Source organism: Microcebus murinus, chromosome 1 (genome assembly GCF_040939455.1).
Source record: "Microcebus murinus isolate Inina chromosome 1, M.murinus_Inina_mat1.0, whole genome shotgun sequence".
Taxonomy (NCBI): Eukaryota; Metazoa; Chordata; class Mammalia; order Primates; family Cheirogaleidae; genus Microcebus; species Microcebus murinus.
In genome coordinates, this window is record NC_134104.1 from 88,695,391 (window position 1) to 88,711,552 (window position 16,162).

Consider the following 16,162-nt stretch of genomic DNA (forward strand, 5'->3'; position numbering starts at 1 on the left):
GAAATGGGGAAGGAAAAGACTCACATCAACATCATAGGCATCGGACACGTAGATTCGGGCAAGTCCACCACTACTGGCCATCTGATCTACAAATGTGGTGGGATCGACAAAAGAACCATCAAAAAAATTGAGAAGTAGGCTGCCAAAATGGGAAAGGGCTCCTTCAGGTATGCCTGGGTCTTGGATAAACTGAAAGCTGAGCGTGAGCCTGGTATCACCATTGATATCTCCCTGTGGAAATTTGAGACCAGCAAATATTATGTGACAGGACACAGAGACTTTATCAAAAACACAATTACGATTACAGGCACATCTCAGGCTGACTGTGCTGTCCTGATTGTTGCTGCTGGTGTTGGTGAATTTGAAGCTAGTATTGCAAAGAATGGGCAGACCCGTGAGCATACCCTTCTGGCTTACACACTAGGTGTGAAACAACTGATTGTTGGTGTTAACAAAAGGGACTCACTGAGCTGCCCTACAGCCAGAAGAGATATGAAGAAATTGTTAAAGAAGTCAGCACTGACATTAAGAAAATTAGCTACAACCCTGGCACAGTAGCATGTGTGCCAATTGCTGGTTGGAATGGTGACAACATGTTGGAGCCAAGTGCCAATATTCCTTGGTTCAAGGGATGGAAAGTCACCCAGAAAGATGGCAACGCCAGTAGAACCACACTGCCTGAGGCTCTGGATTGCATCTTGCCACCAACTCATCCAACTGACAAGCCCCCGTGTCTGCCTCTCCAGGATGCCTACAAAATTGGTGGTATTGCTACTGTTCCTGTGGGCCAAGTGGAGACTGGTGTTCTCAAACCCAGCATGGTGGTGGCCTTTGCTCCACTCAGTGTTACAACTGAAGTAAAGTCTGTTAAAATGCACCATGAAGCTTTGAGTGAAGCTCCTATCCAGGGGACAACGTGGGCTTCAACATCAAGAATGTGTCTGTCAAAGATGTTCGTCATGGCAACGTTGCTGGTGACAGCAAAAATGACCCACCAATGGAAGCAGCTGGCTTCACTGCTCAGGTGATTATCCTGAACCATCCAGGCCAAATTAGTGCTGGCTATACTCCTATACTGGATTGTCACACAGCTCATATTGCCTGCAAGTTTGCTGAGATGAAGGAAAAGATTGATCACCACTCTAGAAAGAAGCTGGAGGATGGCCCTAAATTCTTGAAATCTGGTGATGCTGCCATCATTCATATTGCTCCTGGCAAGCCCATGTGTGTTGAGAGCTTCTCTGACTATCCTTCTCTGGGTCATTTTGCTGTTCATGATATGAGATGGATGGTGGCTGTGGGCATCATCAGATGGACAGTTGCTGTGGGTATCATCAAAGCAGTGGACAATAAGGCTGCTAGAGCTGGCAAGGTAACCAAATCTGCCCAGAAAGCTCAGAAGGCTAAATGAATATTATTGCTAATACCTGCCACCCCACTCTTTTTTTATTTTGAAATATTATGGGGGTACAGATTTTAAGGTTTCAATAAATGCTCATTCCCCCCTCCCCCCACAAGTCTGAGCCTCCAGCATGACCATCCCCCAGATGGTGCACATCTCACTCACTATATATGTATATACCCGCCCCCCACCCCCTCCCACCTGCCCAATACCCTATTACTGTAGTACCTATGTGTCCACTTAGGTGCTGCTCAGTTAATACCAATTTGCTGGTGAGTATATGTGGTGCTTGTTTTTCCATTCTTGGGAAAATTCACTTAATAGTATGGGTTCCAGCTCTAACCAGGAAAATATAAGATGTGCTATATCACCGTTGTTTCTTAGAGCTGAATAGTACTCCATGGTATACATATACCACATTTTATTAATCCATTCTTGGATTGATGGACACTTGGGCTGTTTCCACAGCCTTGCAATTATGAATTGTGCTGCTATAAACATTCGATGCAGGTGTCTTTTTTGTAGAGTGTCATTGGATCATTTGGGTAGATGCCCAGCAATGGGATTGCTGGATCAAATGGTAGATTCACTTGTATCGCTTTAAGGTAGCTCCATATTGCTTTCCACAGAGGTTGAACTAGTTTGCAGTCCCACCAGCAGTATAGGAGTGTTCCTCTCTCTTCGCATCCATGCCAGCATTTGTTATTTGGAGACTTTTTGATAAAGGCCATCCTCACTGGAGTTAAGTGATATCTCACTGTGGTTTTGATTTGCATTTCCCTGATGATTAGAGATGTTGAGCATTTTTTCATATGTTTGTTGGCCATTCTTCTGTCTTCTTTAGAAAAGTTTCTGTTCAAGTCCTTTGCCCACTTTTTAATAGGGTTATTTGATTTTTTTCTTGCTGATTTTCATGAGTTCTAAGTATATTCTAGTTATCAGCCCCTTATCAGATGCGTAGGATGCAAAAATTTTCTCCCATTCTGTAAGTTGTCTGTTTACTTTCATGACTATTTCTTTGGCTGTGCAGAAGCTTTGTAGTTTGATCATGTCCCATTTATTTATTTTTGTTGCTGCTGTGATTGCCTTTGAGGACTTCTTCATAAACTCTTTGCCTAGGCCGATGTCTAGGAGAGTGTTTCCAACATTTTCCTCTAGAATTCTAATAGTTTCATACCTTAGGTTTAAGTCTGTTATCCAGCGTGAGTTGGTTTTTGTGAGAGGTGAAAGGTGTGGGTCCTGTTTTAGCCTTCTACAGGTGGTTATCCAGTTTTCCCAGCACCATTTATTGAAAAGGGATTCTTTTCCCCAGTGTATGTTTTTGTCTGCTTTGTCAAAGATTAGATGACTATATGAGGATGGTTTTATATCAGGATTCTCACATCTGTTGGACCGGTCAATATTCCTATTTTTGTGCCAATACCATATTGATTTAATTACTACAGCTTTGTAGTATAGTTTGATATCTGGCATATTAATGCCTCCCATTTTGTTTTTGTTGCCTAGAATTGATTTTGATATTCGGGGTCTTCTTTGGTTCCATACGAAGCGTAAAATTATTTTTCTATATCTGTGAAGAATGCTGATGGGATTTTAATAGGTATTGCATTGAATCTGTAGATCAGTTTGGGTAGTATAGACATTTTAATGATATTGAGTCTGCCAATCCACGAGCATGGTATGGATTTCCATCTGTTTGCATCCTCTGCTATTTCCTTCCTCAGTGTTTCATAGTTCTCCCTATAGAGGTCTTTTACCTCCTTGGTTAAGTATATTCCTAGGTACTTTAATTTCTTTGTTGCTATTGTGAAGGGAATTGAGTCTTTGATTTGGTTCTCAATTAGATTGTTGTTGGCGTATATGAATGCTTCTGATTTCTGTGTATTGATTTCATATCCTGAGACTTTACTAAATTCATTGATCAGTTCCAGGAGTTTCTTGGTTGAATCCTTGGGGTTTTCTAGATATAATATCATATCATCAGCAAACAGTGAAAGTTTGATCTCTTCTGCCCCTATTTGGATACCTTTAATTCCATTTTCCTGTCTGATTGCTGTAGCCAGGACTTCCAGCACTATGTTGAACAGAAGTGGAGATAGTGGGCAGCCTTGTCTGGTTCCAGTTCTAAGTGGGAATACTTTCAGTTTTTCCCCATTCAGTATGATGTTAACTATGGGTCTGTCATATATGGCTTGTATCATTTTTAGGTATATCCCTTCTATGCCTATTTTCTTAAGTGTTTGTATCATGAAAGGGTGTTGAATTTTGTCAAAAGCTTTTTCTGCATCTATTGAAAGAATCATGTGGTCTTTGTTTTTGCTTCTGTTTATGTGGTGAATTGCATTTATAGATTTACATATGTTGAACCATCCCTGCATCCCTGGGATGAAGCCCACTTGGTCTTTATGGATTATTTTTTTGATAAGTGTCTGGATTCGGTTAGCTAAGATTTTGTTGAAAATTTTTGCATCTATATTCATTAGGGATATTGGTCTGTAGTTTTCTTTTTTTGTTGCATCCTTTCCTGGTTTTGGTATCAGAGTAATATTCACTTCATAAAAGGTGTCAGGGAAGATGTTCACCATCTGGGGGATGGTCATGCTGGAGACTCAGACTTGTGGGGGAAGCGGGGGAAATGGGCATTTATTGAAACCTTAAAATCTGTACCCCCATAATATGCTGAAATAAAAAATAATAATAATAATAAAAGGTGTCGGGGAGGTTTCTGTTATTCTTGATGTTGTGGAATAGTTTCTGCAAGATATTACTAGTTCTTCTTTGTAAGTGTGGTAAAATTCGCTGCCACCCTACTCTTAATCAGTGGTGGAAGAATTGTCTCAGAACTGTTTGTTTCAATCAGCCATTCAAATTTAATAGTAAAGGACCAGTTGTTAATAGCAATGCATCATAAAACCTTCAGAAGAAAAGGAGAATGCTTTGTGGACCATTTTTGTGTCTTTTTGTGTGGCCGTTTTAAGTTATTCGTTTTTAAAATCAGTAGTTTTTAATGGAATCAACTTGACCAAAAGTCCGTCACAGAATTTTGAGACCCATTAAAACAAAGTTTAATAAAAAAATAACAATGATAATATGATGAAAATATTCAAATACATAAAACAAAAGCCAAGACTGACTGTCCTGTGAAGACAGCAAATGACTATTGACCACATAAATGGCATGATATCTTTCATCTCTGTGTACTCAATGACTAGCACAAGGCCTAAAATATACCAAGCACCAGTCAGAGGGATTGTGAATTAAATTGGCTGGTTTTTGAGTCTATGGTGGTATGTGATTAAAAACTATTCGGCTACATCAATAAGATATTACATGAAATTGTTAGTAGAACCTTACTTGGAAGATAAATATGAGTGTGCACACAGTAGTTAAGATCATGTAATAGCATGATGTCTTCTGTACTAGAGATTCATAAGGAAAATATACATAATACGGTACAGGATGTTTAGTTAAAACAACACCGTGTAAGAAGAGGCAAACAGAAGGCAAAACTAAAGGAGAAAACACAACAAAGCCTCTTTATCCATCTTTGATGAAGAATTAGCTATGTATTTCTATATACATGAACTAAACAGAAAATATTAGAACAGAAATAACAAACAAAAGTGTTTACAAAGCCCAAGAAGATGATGTGTGTAGTAAGCCAATCATAAGACAAAAGAGTGTCCTCTGAGCTACAGTGAACTGGAGACCAACACCTAGAGTGACCATATAATTTATCTTTCAAACTAGACACTTGTGATAGTGAAAGAGGACACTATTAAAAATCATGCCAGGAAAACAGAGGCATAAACCAGGACTCTCACAAGCACACTGGCCACGTGGCGAGGAAATTTCTTGACTTTTAAATGCTGACAATGATTTCAGTTACCCTAAATATTAAAGGCTTAAGGGTAACGGCTGAGCTTCCTCACACCAGTAAGAGGATTCCTTCTTCACATGTCAAATTTTGTGCTAAATCATTTGGGGAAATATTTTGGTCTAAAACCAACAGTCCTCTGCCATTAGAACAATATATGTTGTATAGTATTTAAGTCAAGAGCTTTAAATAAATTCATTATCTGCAACAAATCTGATCTGCTCTCTTTTATTTTGTATTATTAATACTATTATTTACTATAATGTAACATGTAATATTTTGAGAAATAATAAAATAGGTAATCTAAAATTTTCTGTTTGCCTTTTTTAAAATAGTGAACTAAATGACACTGGATTTCAGAGCTGTTTTATATTACATGTACCTTTCAGGATTAAAAAAACAAATTGGTAAAATGCCACTAAATTGTACCAGTTGCTTATTGCCACACTAAGATAAATTTTCTCCCTGAGAGCTAATTCTTGGCTTGCCTTACTCACTCTTAGCCTCTGACAGTGTTTTTGTTTACTCCTGTTTTACCATTTTGGCTCTCTGCTACTCTTATCTTTCTTCTCTGCGCTTGTCTTTCTTCTTGTTTTATGCCTCTCTCCTCTTTTTCCAAAATTTCTCCCTCCCTTCTCAAGATACACCCCACAGGGATTAGCATAATTCTCCAATGTAAACATTCCCTGCCTTCTGGTCTATTAATAAAAACCATTCTTGATGCATCTCATGCAGTCTATAAGCTCTTGGCCTTTGTTGGTGATTGCTGTTGTTTTAAGTGATCAGTGATTATGGCTGCTTTTGTTTTATTTCATTTTGACAATCTGCATTTAAGACTACTTGAGATATTTGAATTTTCTGGAAATCTGCTTTCTGGATGAGTGTACAGCGAAATTCTCAAAAGATAAATGCCTTGAAAAATAGATTCTTTTGGAAATAAATGATCAGTTATGCCTAAGATAGCTGACACATTAGAGTATCAGTTTTTGAATGAGAATTAATATTTAGGGTTTGGGCTATATATAACCATCAAGATATCACAGAATCGTTCTTTTTTTTCCTAAGCAGCATGTTTTCATTAAGCCAAATCAAGTCACAATACTTTAAAATGCATTCATTCATGTACACCCTCACTGACGAGCCAAGTAGTAGAGGTTAATAAAGGTGGGAGTAGGTGGGTATCTTCAGAAGATCCAGCAAGAGAGTTGGGAAATAGTTTTTTCTTTTTCTTTTATTCTTTTTTTTCTTTTTTACACTTGCAAACTTAATCCTGCCGGAAATAATGTATATATAAATCACAATCTGTTAAAAGAAAAGAGTGATCCAAAAATAAATTGAGGTGTTCAGAAATCTAGTAACACAAAACAGTGGCATTGCTGTAGGTAAGTAATCACTCAGGAGTACTACATCAGCAAGCAGGAAGAAACTGTGTCAATTATTTGGTGTCATGGAACTCTATGATTTTAAATGAGATTATTATGTATCTTGCAAGGGAGGAGGATATTCTGACAGACTCAAGACAAGTAATTCTGAAGAGATGATAGTAGTGTTGGGAGTTTATTTTAACTTAGTTCTGATTCAGTTATAAGCATAAAATCCATTCATACACCATGCAAGATTCTGAAAATATATCACAGATATTTTTTGGTTAAAGTAAATTCTCATTTATGACTGCAAACAGATTAAATGAAGCCTGTAAGCTAATTTTTATTCTTAAACTGGCCATCTGCCTGAAGGGCTTTGTTTCCCTTTATTGGAGGGATGTTGCCATTGCCAGAGCAGCTTTAGGCATTCTGGCATTAGTCACATGTAACCTACATTTATATGTTGAAAGACGGTCATGATAATTCCACCATTAAGTGACTTTCCCATTCCCCCGATATCATGAAGGTATATAAACCCTAAGTGTTTTAAAAATGTTACATCTTGGTACATGATGTCTAAAATGGACATTAACAAAGACAGATTCAATCGTTTGCCATGACTTAGTACAAACACCTGACATTAAGACATCTAATATAAGTAGTATAGTAATAGTGCTTGTAAATTCAAGGAAAAGAAAGAGTGAAGGAAAATATAGTAAAGCCTCAAGTTCATAGCCATCTCTTTTGTCTTAACATTTAAGACAAAAGAATTATAAATATTATAGAATTATAATATTATAGGATTATAAATAGATTATCTATAGATTATAGAATTATAAATATCTAATCTTATAACAATAATATTAATCTTAAGGTTGCAGTAACAAAGTGGTTAAAGAAAAGTAGGTGACCTTAAGAACAGCTATTCTTTTGGAGATGTTCCAAATTAAAAGTAAATAATGGTGATGATACACAAATTTTTCAATAAAAGTATAGAAAAACACTTTTTAAAAACTCAGGCTATTAATAAGGACATCCAAAAATTCATTAGAGAAAACCAAGCATTGATTGACTTTGTGAATTTCTCCATCCTCCATTTATGTTTATCATCATGATAATTTTTGCCCCATTTTTCTTTTGAATAATATGCCAAGCATTTGCATTATCTCTAAACATTTCTAAAATAATTTAGAAATGCCAAGTTTTTGGACTGTGTGCACTTTCTGCAAATATTGGTGAAGAAAACTTGTGGCGGAGTACAGCAAAATATTTTTTTTCTTAGCTATAGATCTAGTTTTGTGTCTTAAAAAGAGTGAGTGGGAGCAAAGAAAGCTGATAAGAGGGAACACAGAGAGGCCATAAGAGGTCACTTTTTTTATTATTTCACAATAGTATAGGGATACAAATATTTCATTACATGAATTGCTTTTGTACAGTTTAAATCAAAGTAATAAGTGCGCCCATCACCCAAACAGCGTACCTTGTACCTGTTAGATATGATTTCAACCATCTGGTCCTCACCTCTCCCAGCTGTTTGATTACCATTGAGTTTTACTTTCACATGTGTATAAGAGTGCTAATTGATTAGTTCCAACTTAATAGTGAGTATATGTGGTGTCAGTTTTTCCATTCTTGCAATACTTCACCTAGGATAATGGTCTGAAGTTCCATCCACGTTGTTACAAAAGGTATTAACTCATCATTTTTTATGGCTGAGTAGTACTCCGTGGTATACACATACCACATTTTATTAATTCACTCATGAGTGATGGGCACTTGGGTTGATTCCACACCTTTGCAATTGTGAGTTGTGCTGTAATAAACATTCAACTGCGAGTGTATTTTGGTAAAATGGCTTTTTTTTCCTGTGGGTAAATACCCAGTAGTGGGATTGCTGGATCAAATGGTAGGCCTGCTTTTAGTTCTTTGAGGAATCTCCACATTATTTTCCATAGAGGTTGTACTAGTTTGCAGTCCCACCAGCAGTGTATCCTTTCAACAGTGTTCCTTTCTCTCTGCATCTATGCCAGCATCTGTTGTTTTGGGACTTTTTGACAAAAGCCATTCTCACTGGAGTTAGGTGATATCTCATTGTGGTTTTGATTTGCATTTCTCTGATGATTAGTGATGTTGAGCACTTTTTCATATGTTGATTGGCCATCAGTCTGTCTTCTTTTCAGAAGCTTCTGTGCATGTCTTTTATATGCTTTTTGATGGGATTGTTTAATTTGTTCTTGGTGATTTGCTTGAGTTCTTTGTAGATACTGGTTATTATCCCTTTATCAGATGTATAGCATGCAAATACTTTCTCCCATTGTATAGGTCATCTATTTGTTCTACTGATTGTTTCCTTGGCTGTGCAGAAGCTTTTTAATTCCCATTTATTAATTTTTGTTGTTGCTATGATTGCCTTTGGGGTCCTCTTCATAAGTTCTTTGCCTAGGTTGATATCTATAAGAGTTTTTCAATATTTTCTTCTACAATTTTTATAGTTTCATGTCTTAGGTTTAACTTTGTTATCCATCTTGAGTTAATTTTCATTGATTGATAACAGATAAGAATCCTGTTTCAATCTTCTACGTGTGGCTATCCAATTTTTCTAGCACCATTTATTGAATAGAGATTCTTTTCTCCAGTGTATGTTTTTGTCTGCTTTGTCAAAGATCACATGGCAAGATGAGGATAGTTTTATATCTATGTTCTCAGTTCTGTTCCATTGATCTGTGTCTCTGTTTTTGTGCCAATACCATGCTACTTTGGTTACTATAACCTTGTACTATAACTTGAGGTTTGGTAAAGTGATGCCTCCCAATTTGATCCTTTGCTTAAGGTTGCTTTGGCTATTTGGGCTCTTTTCTGATTCCATATAAAGCATAGAATTATTTTCTTTAGATCTGTGAATAATAATGTTGGTATTTTTATGAGGATCACTTTGAATCTGTAAATCACTTTGGGTAGTATACACATTTAAACAATGATGATTCTGCCAATCCATAAGGATGCTGTTTTTCCATTTGTTTACATTCTCTGCTATTTCCTTCCTTGGTGATTCATAGTTGTCCTTGTAGAGTTCTATATTCCTAGGTGCATTTGTTTCTTTGTAGCTATTGTGAAAGATATTGAGTCTTTGATTTGATTATCAGTTTTATTGTAGTTGGTGTATAGAATGCTACTGATTTATGTACATTGATTCTATAACCTGAGACTTTGCTGAATTTATTTCTCAATTCCACGAGGCTCTTGGAAAATTTTGAGGGATTTTCGAGATATGTGATCATATCATCAGAAAAGAATGCTAATTTGAGCTCTTTTTTTCCCAATCTAGATACACTTGATTTCTTTCTCTTGTCTGATTGCTCTCGCTAGGACTTCTAGCACTATATTGAATAAAAGTGGTGACATTGGGCAGACTTGTCTAGTTCCAGTTCTAAGTGGGAATGCTTTCAATTATTCTCCATTCAATATAATGTTGGCTGAGGGTTTGTCATATATGTTTTTATAATTTTGTAATATTTTCATCTATGCCTATTTTGTTAAGAGTTTCTATCATAAATGGGTGCTGGATTTTGCCAAATACTTTTTCTGCATCTATTGACAGGATCATATCATCTTTGTTTTTGCATATGTTTATGAGGTGGATCACATTTATGTATGTTGAACAATCCTTCCATCCTTGAGATAAAGCCTACTTGGTCAGAGTGAATAATTTTTTTGATGTGCTACTAAATTTAGTTTGCTAAAATTTTATTTAGAATTTTTGCATATATATTCATAAGGGATATTGGTCTGTAGTTTTCTTTTTTGTTGTTGGGTTCTTTCCTGGCTTTGATATCAAGGTTATATTGGCTTCATAGAATGAGTTGAAGAGGATTCCTTTCTTCTCAATGTTATGAAATAACTTCTGCAGTATGAGCACAATTCTTCTTGGTAGGTCTGATAAACTTTAGCTGTGAAACCATATGGTCTGGGACCCTTTTTTGTTGGAAGATTTTTTATTGCTGCTTCAATTTCATTGCTCATTATTGGTCTGTTCAGGAGTTCTATTTCTTTCTGATTGAGCTTTGGGAGGTTTTGTGTTTCTAAGAGTTTGCACATTTCCTCAATGATTCAAGTTTATGTGCATAGATTTTTATACTATTGAGAGACAATATTTTGTATTTCTGTGTTATCAGTTGTGACCTCTCCTTTTTATTTCTAATTGAACTTATTTTTCTATTTCTAGTTAATCTAGTGAGTGGTTATCAATTTTATTTATTTTTTCAAAGAACAAACTTTTTGTTTCATTAATATTCTATGTAGTTCTTTTGTTATTGATTTCACTTAGTTCTGCTCTTACTATAGTTATTTCTTTTCTTCTACTGGGTTTGTGATTGGTTTGTTCTTCCTTTTCTAATTCCTCGAGAGAATTTATTAGACTGTTGATTTGTGATCTTTTTGTCTTTTTAATGTAGGCATTTAAGGCTGTGAATTTTCCTCGTATGATTACTTTTGTTGAATTCCATGGATTTTCATAACTTGTATCTCCTTTGTCATTTAGTTCAAGGAATCATTTGATTACCATCCTAATTTCCTCCTTGACCCAATAATCATTCAGTGGTAGGTTGTTTAATTTGTATGACTTTGTGTAGAGTTGAGTGTTTCTGTTGGTATTAATTTTTAATTTTATTCTACTGTGGCCTGAGAAAATACATGGTATAATTTTTATTGTTTTGAATTTGTTGAGATACATTATTTTGCCCTAAGATGTGATCAATCTTAGAGAATGTTCCATGCACTAATGAGAAGAATGTATATTCAACAGTTTGGGGTAAAATGTTCAGTAAATGTCTGATGGGCCCATTTGTTCTATAGTCACATTTAAGTCCAGTGTTTCTTTGCTTACTTTCTGCTTGGAGGATCTGTCCAGTTTTGTCAGTAGGGTGTTGAGCTATTACAATACTGCTGTTTACAAGTTTAGATCTAGTAGGGTTTGCTTTATGAATCTGGGTGCACCTGTGTTAGTTGCATAAATATTTAGGATTGTTATGTCTTCTTATTGAATTTCTCTCCTTACCATTATATAATGACCCTCTTTTTCTTTACTATTGTTTATTTGAAATCTATATTATCTGATATGAGAATGGCTATACCAGCTTTCTTTTGCTTTCTGTTTGCATGGAATATTTTTTTCTATTGCTTCACTTTGTGTCTGAGTCCTTGTGGGTTACATATGTTTCCTGGAGACAGAAGATACAGGCTTGCATTTCTTTTTATCCATTCAACCAGCCTATGTTTCTTGAATGGGGAATTCAAGCTATTCACATTTATTGAAAGAATTGATAGGTGGGGTGGAATTCTGTTCATTCTGTTGTAAAACCTTATTCCTTTGTTTTGCCTCTTAAGATATTATGGTACATAGCCTCTGAACTTTAGCTTTTGGTGATTTTACACAGGTGGATGCCTGTTGTGCTTATCAATGTATAATGCAAATCTGGGTACTTCATGTAAGGTGGGTCTGGTCTTGACAAATACCCCCAGTATTTGCTTGTCTGAGAAAGTCTTTATTTCTCCTCATATAAGAAACTTAGTTTGTCAGGACACAAAATTCTAGGCTGGCCATGATTTTGTTTGAGAAGAATGAATATGGGGTCCCAATCCCTTCTGGTTTGTAAGATCTCAGTACAGAAGTCTGCAATTAGCCTGATGGGTTTTCCTTTGTAAGTTACCTGATTTTTTTTTCCTTATGGCTCACAGCAGTTCCTTTTTCATGTTAATTTTGGCCAGTCTGATGACCATGTATTGTAGTGACTACCTCTGTGATGAATTTCCTAGAAGTTCATTGAGTTTTTTTATATCTGGATATCTAAATTTCTAGCAAGACCAGGGAAGTTTTCCTCAATTATTCCCTCAAATAGGTTTTCCAACCCATGTGTGTTTTCTTCTTCACCCTCATGGACACTTATGATTCTTATGCTAGGCCTCTTTACCTAATCCCATATTTCTCATAGGCTTTTTTGTTCATTCCTATTCTTTCTCTGTTCTTCATCTTTGACTGACTTGTTTATTTGAAAGGTGTTGTCTTCAGGCTCTGAGATTCTTTCTTCTGCTTGATCTAGTCTATTCTTAAAACTTTCCACTATGTTTCATATTTCTTTGAATGAATTTTTATTTCCATAAGTACTATTGATTTTTTAAATAATTTTATTCCTTTAGTGAATTTTTCATTCATTTTCTGTATTGTTTTAGTGGTTTCTTTGTGCTGGGTTTCCATTTTCTCTTGTATTTCATTAAGCTTCCTTACAATCTATATTTGGAAGTCTTTATCAGTCATTTTAATATTTTGTTTTAGTTTGTATCCATGGGTAAGGAATTATTGTTTTTTGGGGGGGTGTGTCCTTTCACTCTGATTTTTCATATTTCCAGAGTTCTTTGGGTTTTTTTTATTTATTTATTTTTAACCTCAAATTTTTTTAAATTTTTTTCAGCATATTATGGGGGTACAAATGTTAAGGTTATGTTGTCTCCCCCAAGTCAGAGTTTCAAGAGTGTCCATCCCCCAGATGGTGCATATTGCACTCATCATGTATGTATATACCCATCCCCTTCCCCCCGACCTGCCCAACACCTGATAAATGTTATTCCTATATGTCCACTTAGGTGTTGATCAGTTAATACCAATTTGCTGGTGAGTACATGTGGTGCTTATTTTTCCAATCTCATCTGGCCTCTTAATCAAGACCTGGGGGCACTAGACCTGGCTGGCAGGCCTGTCTCCAGGTCCCTAAAGATTGATCCCTGACCATGGCACAGAGAGGAGTGCTGGTCCTGAGTTGCCTACTGGGTGGCCAAGTATGTTTGGTGAACCTTGTGGATTGCTTCTGACCTGCTATCTTCACCTCTTCCTAGAAGTGTGAATTGGGTTGGATACCCAGCTTAATCTCCAAGATAGCGGGTGGTACTTGTGAGTACACATCAGCCATGACTTATTTGCTTGTGTTGGAAGGTGCTATGCTGAGTTATAGAGTTGTTCCCCCCGTATTAGTTGATGTTTGTGTGGAAGAGCCAGCTGTTGAGATGTTCTTCTGTGCTCGTGGTAAGCTCTGGTCCCCCAGGTGGGGCACACAGGAGCCCCAAGCTTTAGGAGTGACCCTGTATTTCCCAGGGGGTTGCTTGATCTCTTCCCCACTGAGGTGGAGGGAGGAGCAAAGCAGATTGTGGTTAAATAGTGAGAGCCATAAAAGGCTTTTCAAAGCATTGGCAAGGCTCAGAACTTTTCTTCTGGCTGTTGGGGGAACCATTGGAATGAGATTCAGGACAAGCTCTCCAAACTGGGAAGGCTATTCCCGAGGGAGTGGCCTACGTGCTTGAGTGCTAAGGCCTTGGGCTGAGCTCTTTCTGCCCTTGTCTGCTAGCACAGTTTCTCTGTAGGGAGGGGTCAGTGCCTTTCTAAATCGCCACTCCCTGGGACCCTACTGCATTCTCCAATCAGATGAGTCCATGTGAATTCCCTCACCACCCAAGTCCAGCTCTCTAACTTCCTCTCAGTCTGTGTATCTGATTCACTAGCATGTGTCTCTGTGAAATACTCATGGTCAGGGTTTCCACATTTGTGCACCACTGTTCTGCCATAAGTCCCCAAATGTAAATTAGTTGGACCTCAGCCAAGGACATTCTTTTGCCAGAGAGAAGCAGCCACTGGTGAGTTTCTTGGCTTGAGCTGCACTCCCTATTCTAATGGCTGGCATCAGGGGCCACAGCTCCTGTTCAGCCAGCGCACCTGTAGCATTTGGTTTTCATGGAAATGGGACCTAAGCTATTTCTCTCTGAATACCACATCCCTATCCAATCTGGTGGCTCTCCTGTGTAGGGGGAGATTGGTGTGTTCAGAGATCCCAGTTCCTCAGTACCCCACCACACTCTCACATGGGATATGGATGCAAAGGCTTCTTCGCCATCTGAGTCCAGGACCGAAACCTCTCCCTTGTGTCTCCCTGCATTGCTCTCATGTCCAGAGGGCACTAAAACCAGCCCACCTATCTGAGCCAACAGCCCTCAATCCCATAAAACATCAGTGGGCATTTAACTCCCAAATTGTGGCAGGCCTCGTTCTCCATGGTGAGCTCAATCTGAAGTGCACATCCAACATAGAGAAGCAGCCCTTGGTGAGCTTCTTGACTCAAGCTAGTCTCACAGTTGCAATGGGTGGTGAGGGCCATGGTTCCCAGTCAGCCCGAGCTCAAACTACTTTCTCAGAATGCCAGGAGGCATTCCTGCAGAGGAGGAAGTATCTAGCTGTAAGAAAGCCGGCACTCCAATCTTTAATGGAACTCTCCCATAAGGTACCCCTTATGGACACCCAAACTCCTGGGGCTCACTGGTTCACTCCACTATTCCTAGTTAGTCACTGTACCTGGGATCATGGAGGGTGGAAAAGCCTTCAACATACTTAGTGTTCCACTGTTCCCTGAAGGCACATAGGTGGGGAAGGGGAAAGTCCCCTTACCCTTCTGCTGGGCTCCAAGTTTGTTCCATGCTGCTATCCTCTCCTCTCCCCTCTCTTCTTTCTCAGCTTTACAGCTTTCCTCTGTGGAGTCTCCAGTCATCTTTGTCAACTCTCTCTGTGATTCACACCTGTACTGCGACTCTTCTCTGCTTTTCTCAGTCCAAAGCGTACCTTCCAGCTGGGGCAGTCCAACAAGTGATATCTCTAGTCAGCCATCTTGTCTTCTCCTCAAGATGTCACATTTTAAATGTGAAGAAATAAAGATCTCTTTCCTCCCTTCTCCCCTTCAGTTAAATGTCTACCTGATTCCACCTTTTCTACATAAAGGTAATGTAGAGGACCAATTAAATGTAGAAGTGTTAAACCCAGAGAAGCTGAGCTTTAACTTGGAGAGTTCTGTGCTGTTTTCTAATATCTTAGCATTGCCAAGTGAATTAGTTTAGTCTGCAGATACTAAAATTATGATAAAAATCTAAACCTCTGTGTTTTTAATCTGTAAATTGGAGATAATAATAGCATTTATGTCGCAGAGGTCATTAAGAGGATTAAATGAGATAATATATATATATATATATATATATATATATATATATATATATATATCACTTAGCACAGTACTTAGCACATCACAAACTCTCAATTTAAAATATGAGCTACTGTTGGCCGGGTGCGGTGGCTCATGCCTGTCTGTAATCCTAGCACTCTGGGAGGCCGAGGTGGGTGGATTGCTCGAGGTCAGGAGTTCGAAACCAGCCTGAGCAAGAGTGAGACCCTGTCTCTACTATAAATAGAAATAAATTAATTAGTCAACTAATATATATAGAAAAAATTAGCGGGGCATGTTGGTGCATGCCTGTAGTCCCAGCTACTCAGGAGGCTGAGGCAGAAGGATTGCTCAAGCCCAGGAGTTTGAGGTTGCTGTGAGCTAGGCTGATGCCACAGCATTCACTCTAGCCTGGGCAACAAAGTGAGACTCTGTCTCAAAAAATAAAATAAAATAAAATATGAACTATTGTCGTTGTTTTTGCTGTTATAAA

At 37.7% G+C, this 16,162-nt stretch overlaps 1 protein-coding gene and 1 pseudogene across 2 annotated transcripts in view; both read left to right on the forward strand.

Annotated features, from left to right (window-relative positions):
• SPATA16 (spermatogenesis associated 16) overlaps positions 1-16,162 on the forward strand; it is a 263,568-nt gene that overhangs the window by 113,583 nt on the left and 133,823 nt on the right. The gene's annotated exons all lie outside the window — the stretch shown is intronic.
• Positions 4-1,412, forward strand: LOC105855435 (elongation factor 1-alpha 1-like; annotated as a pseudogene).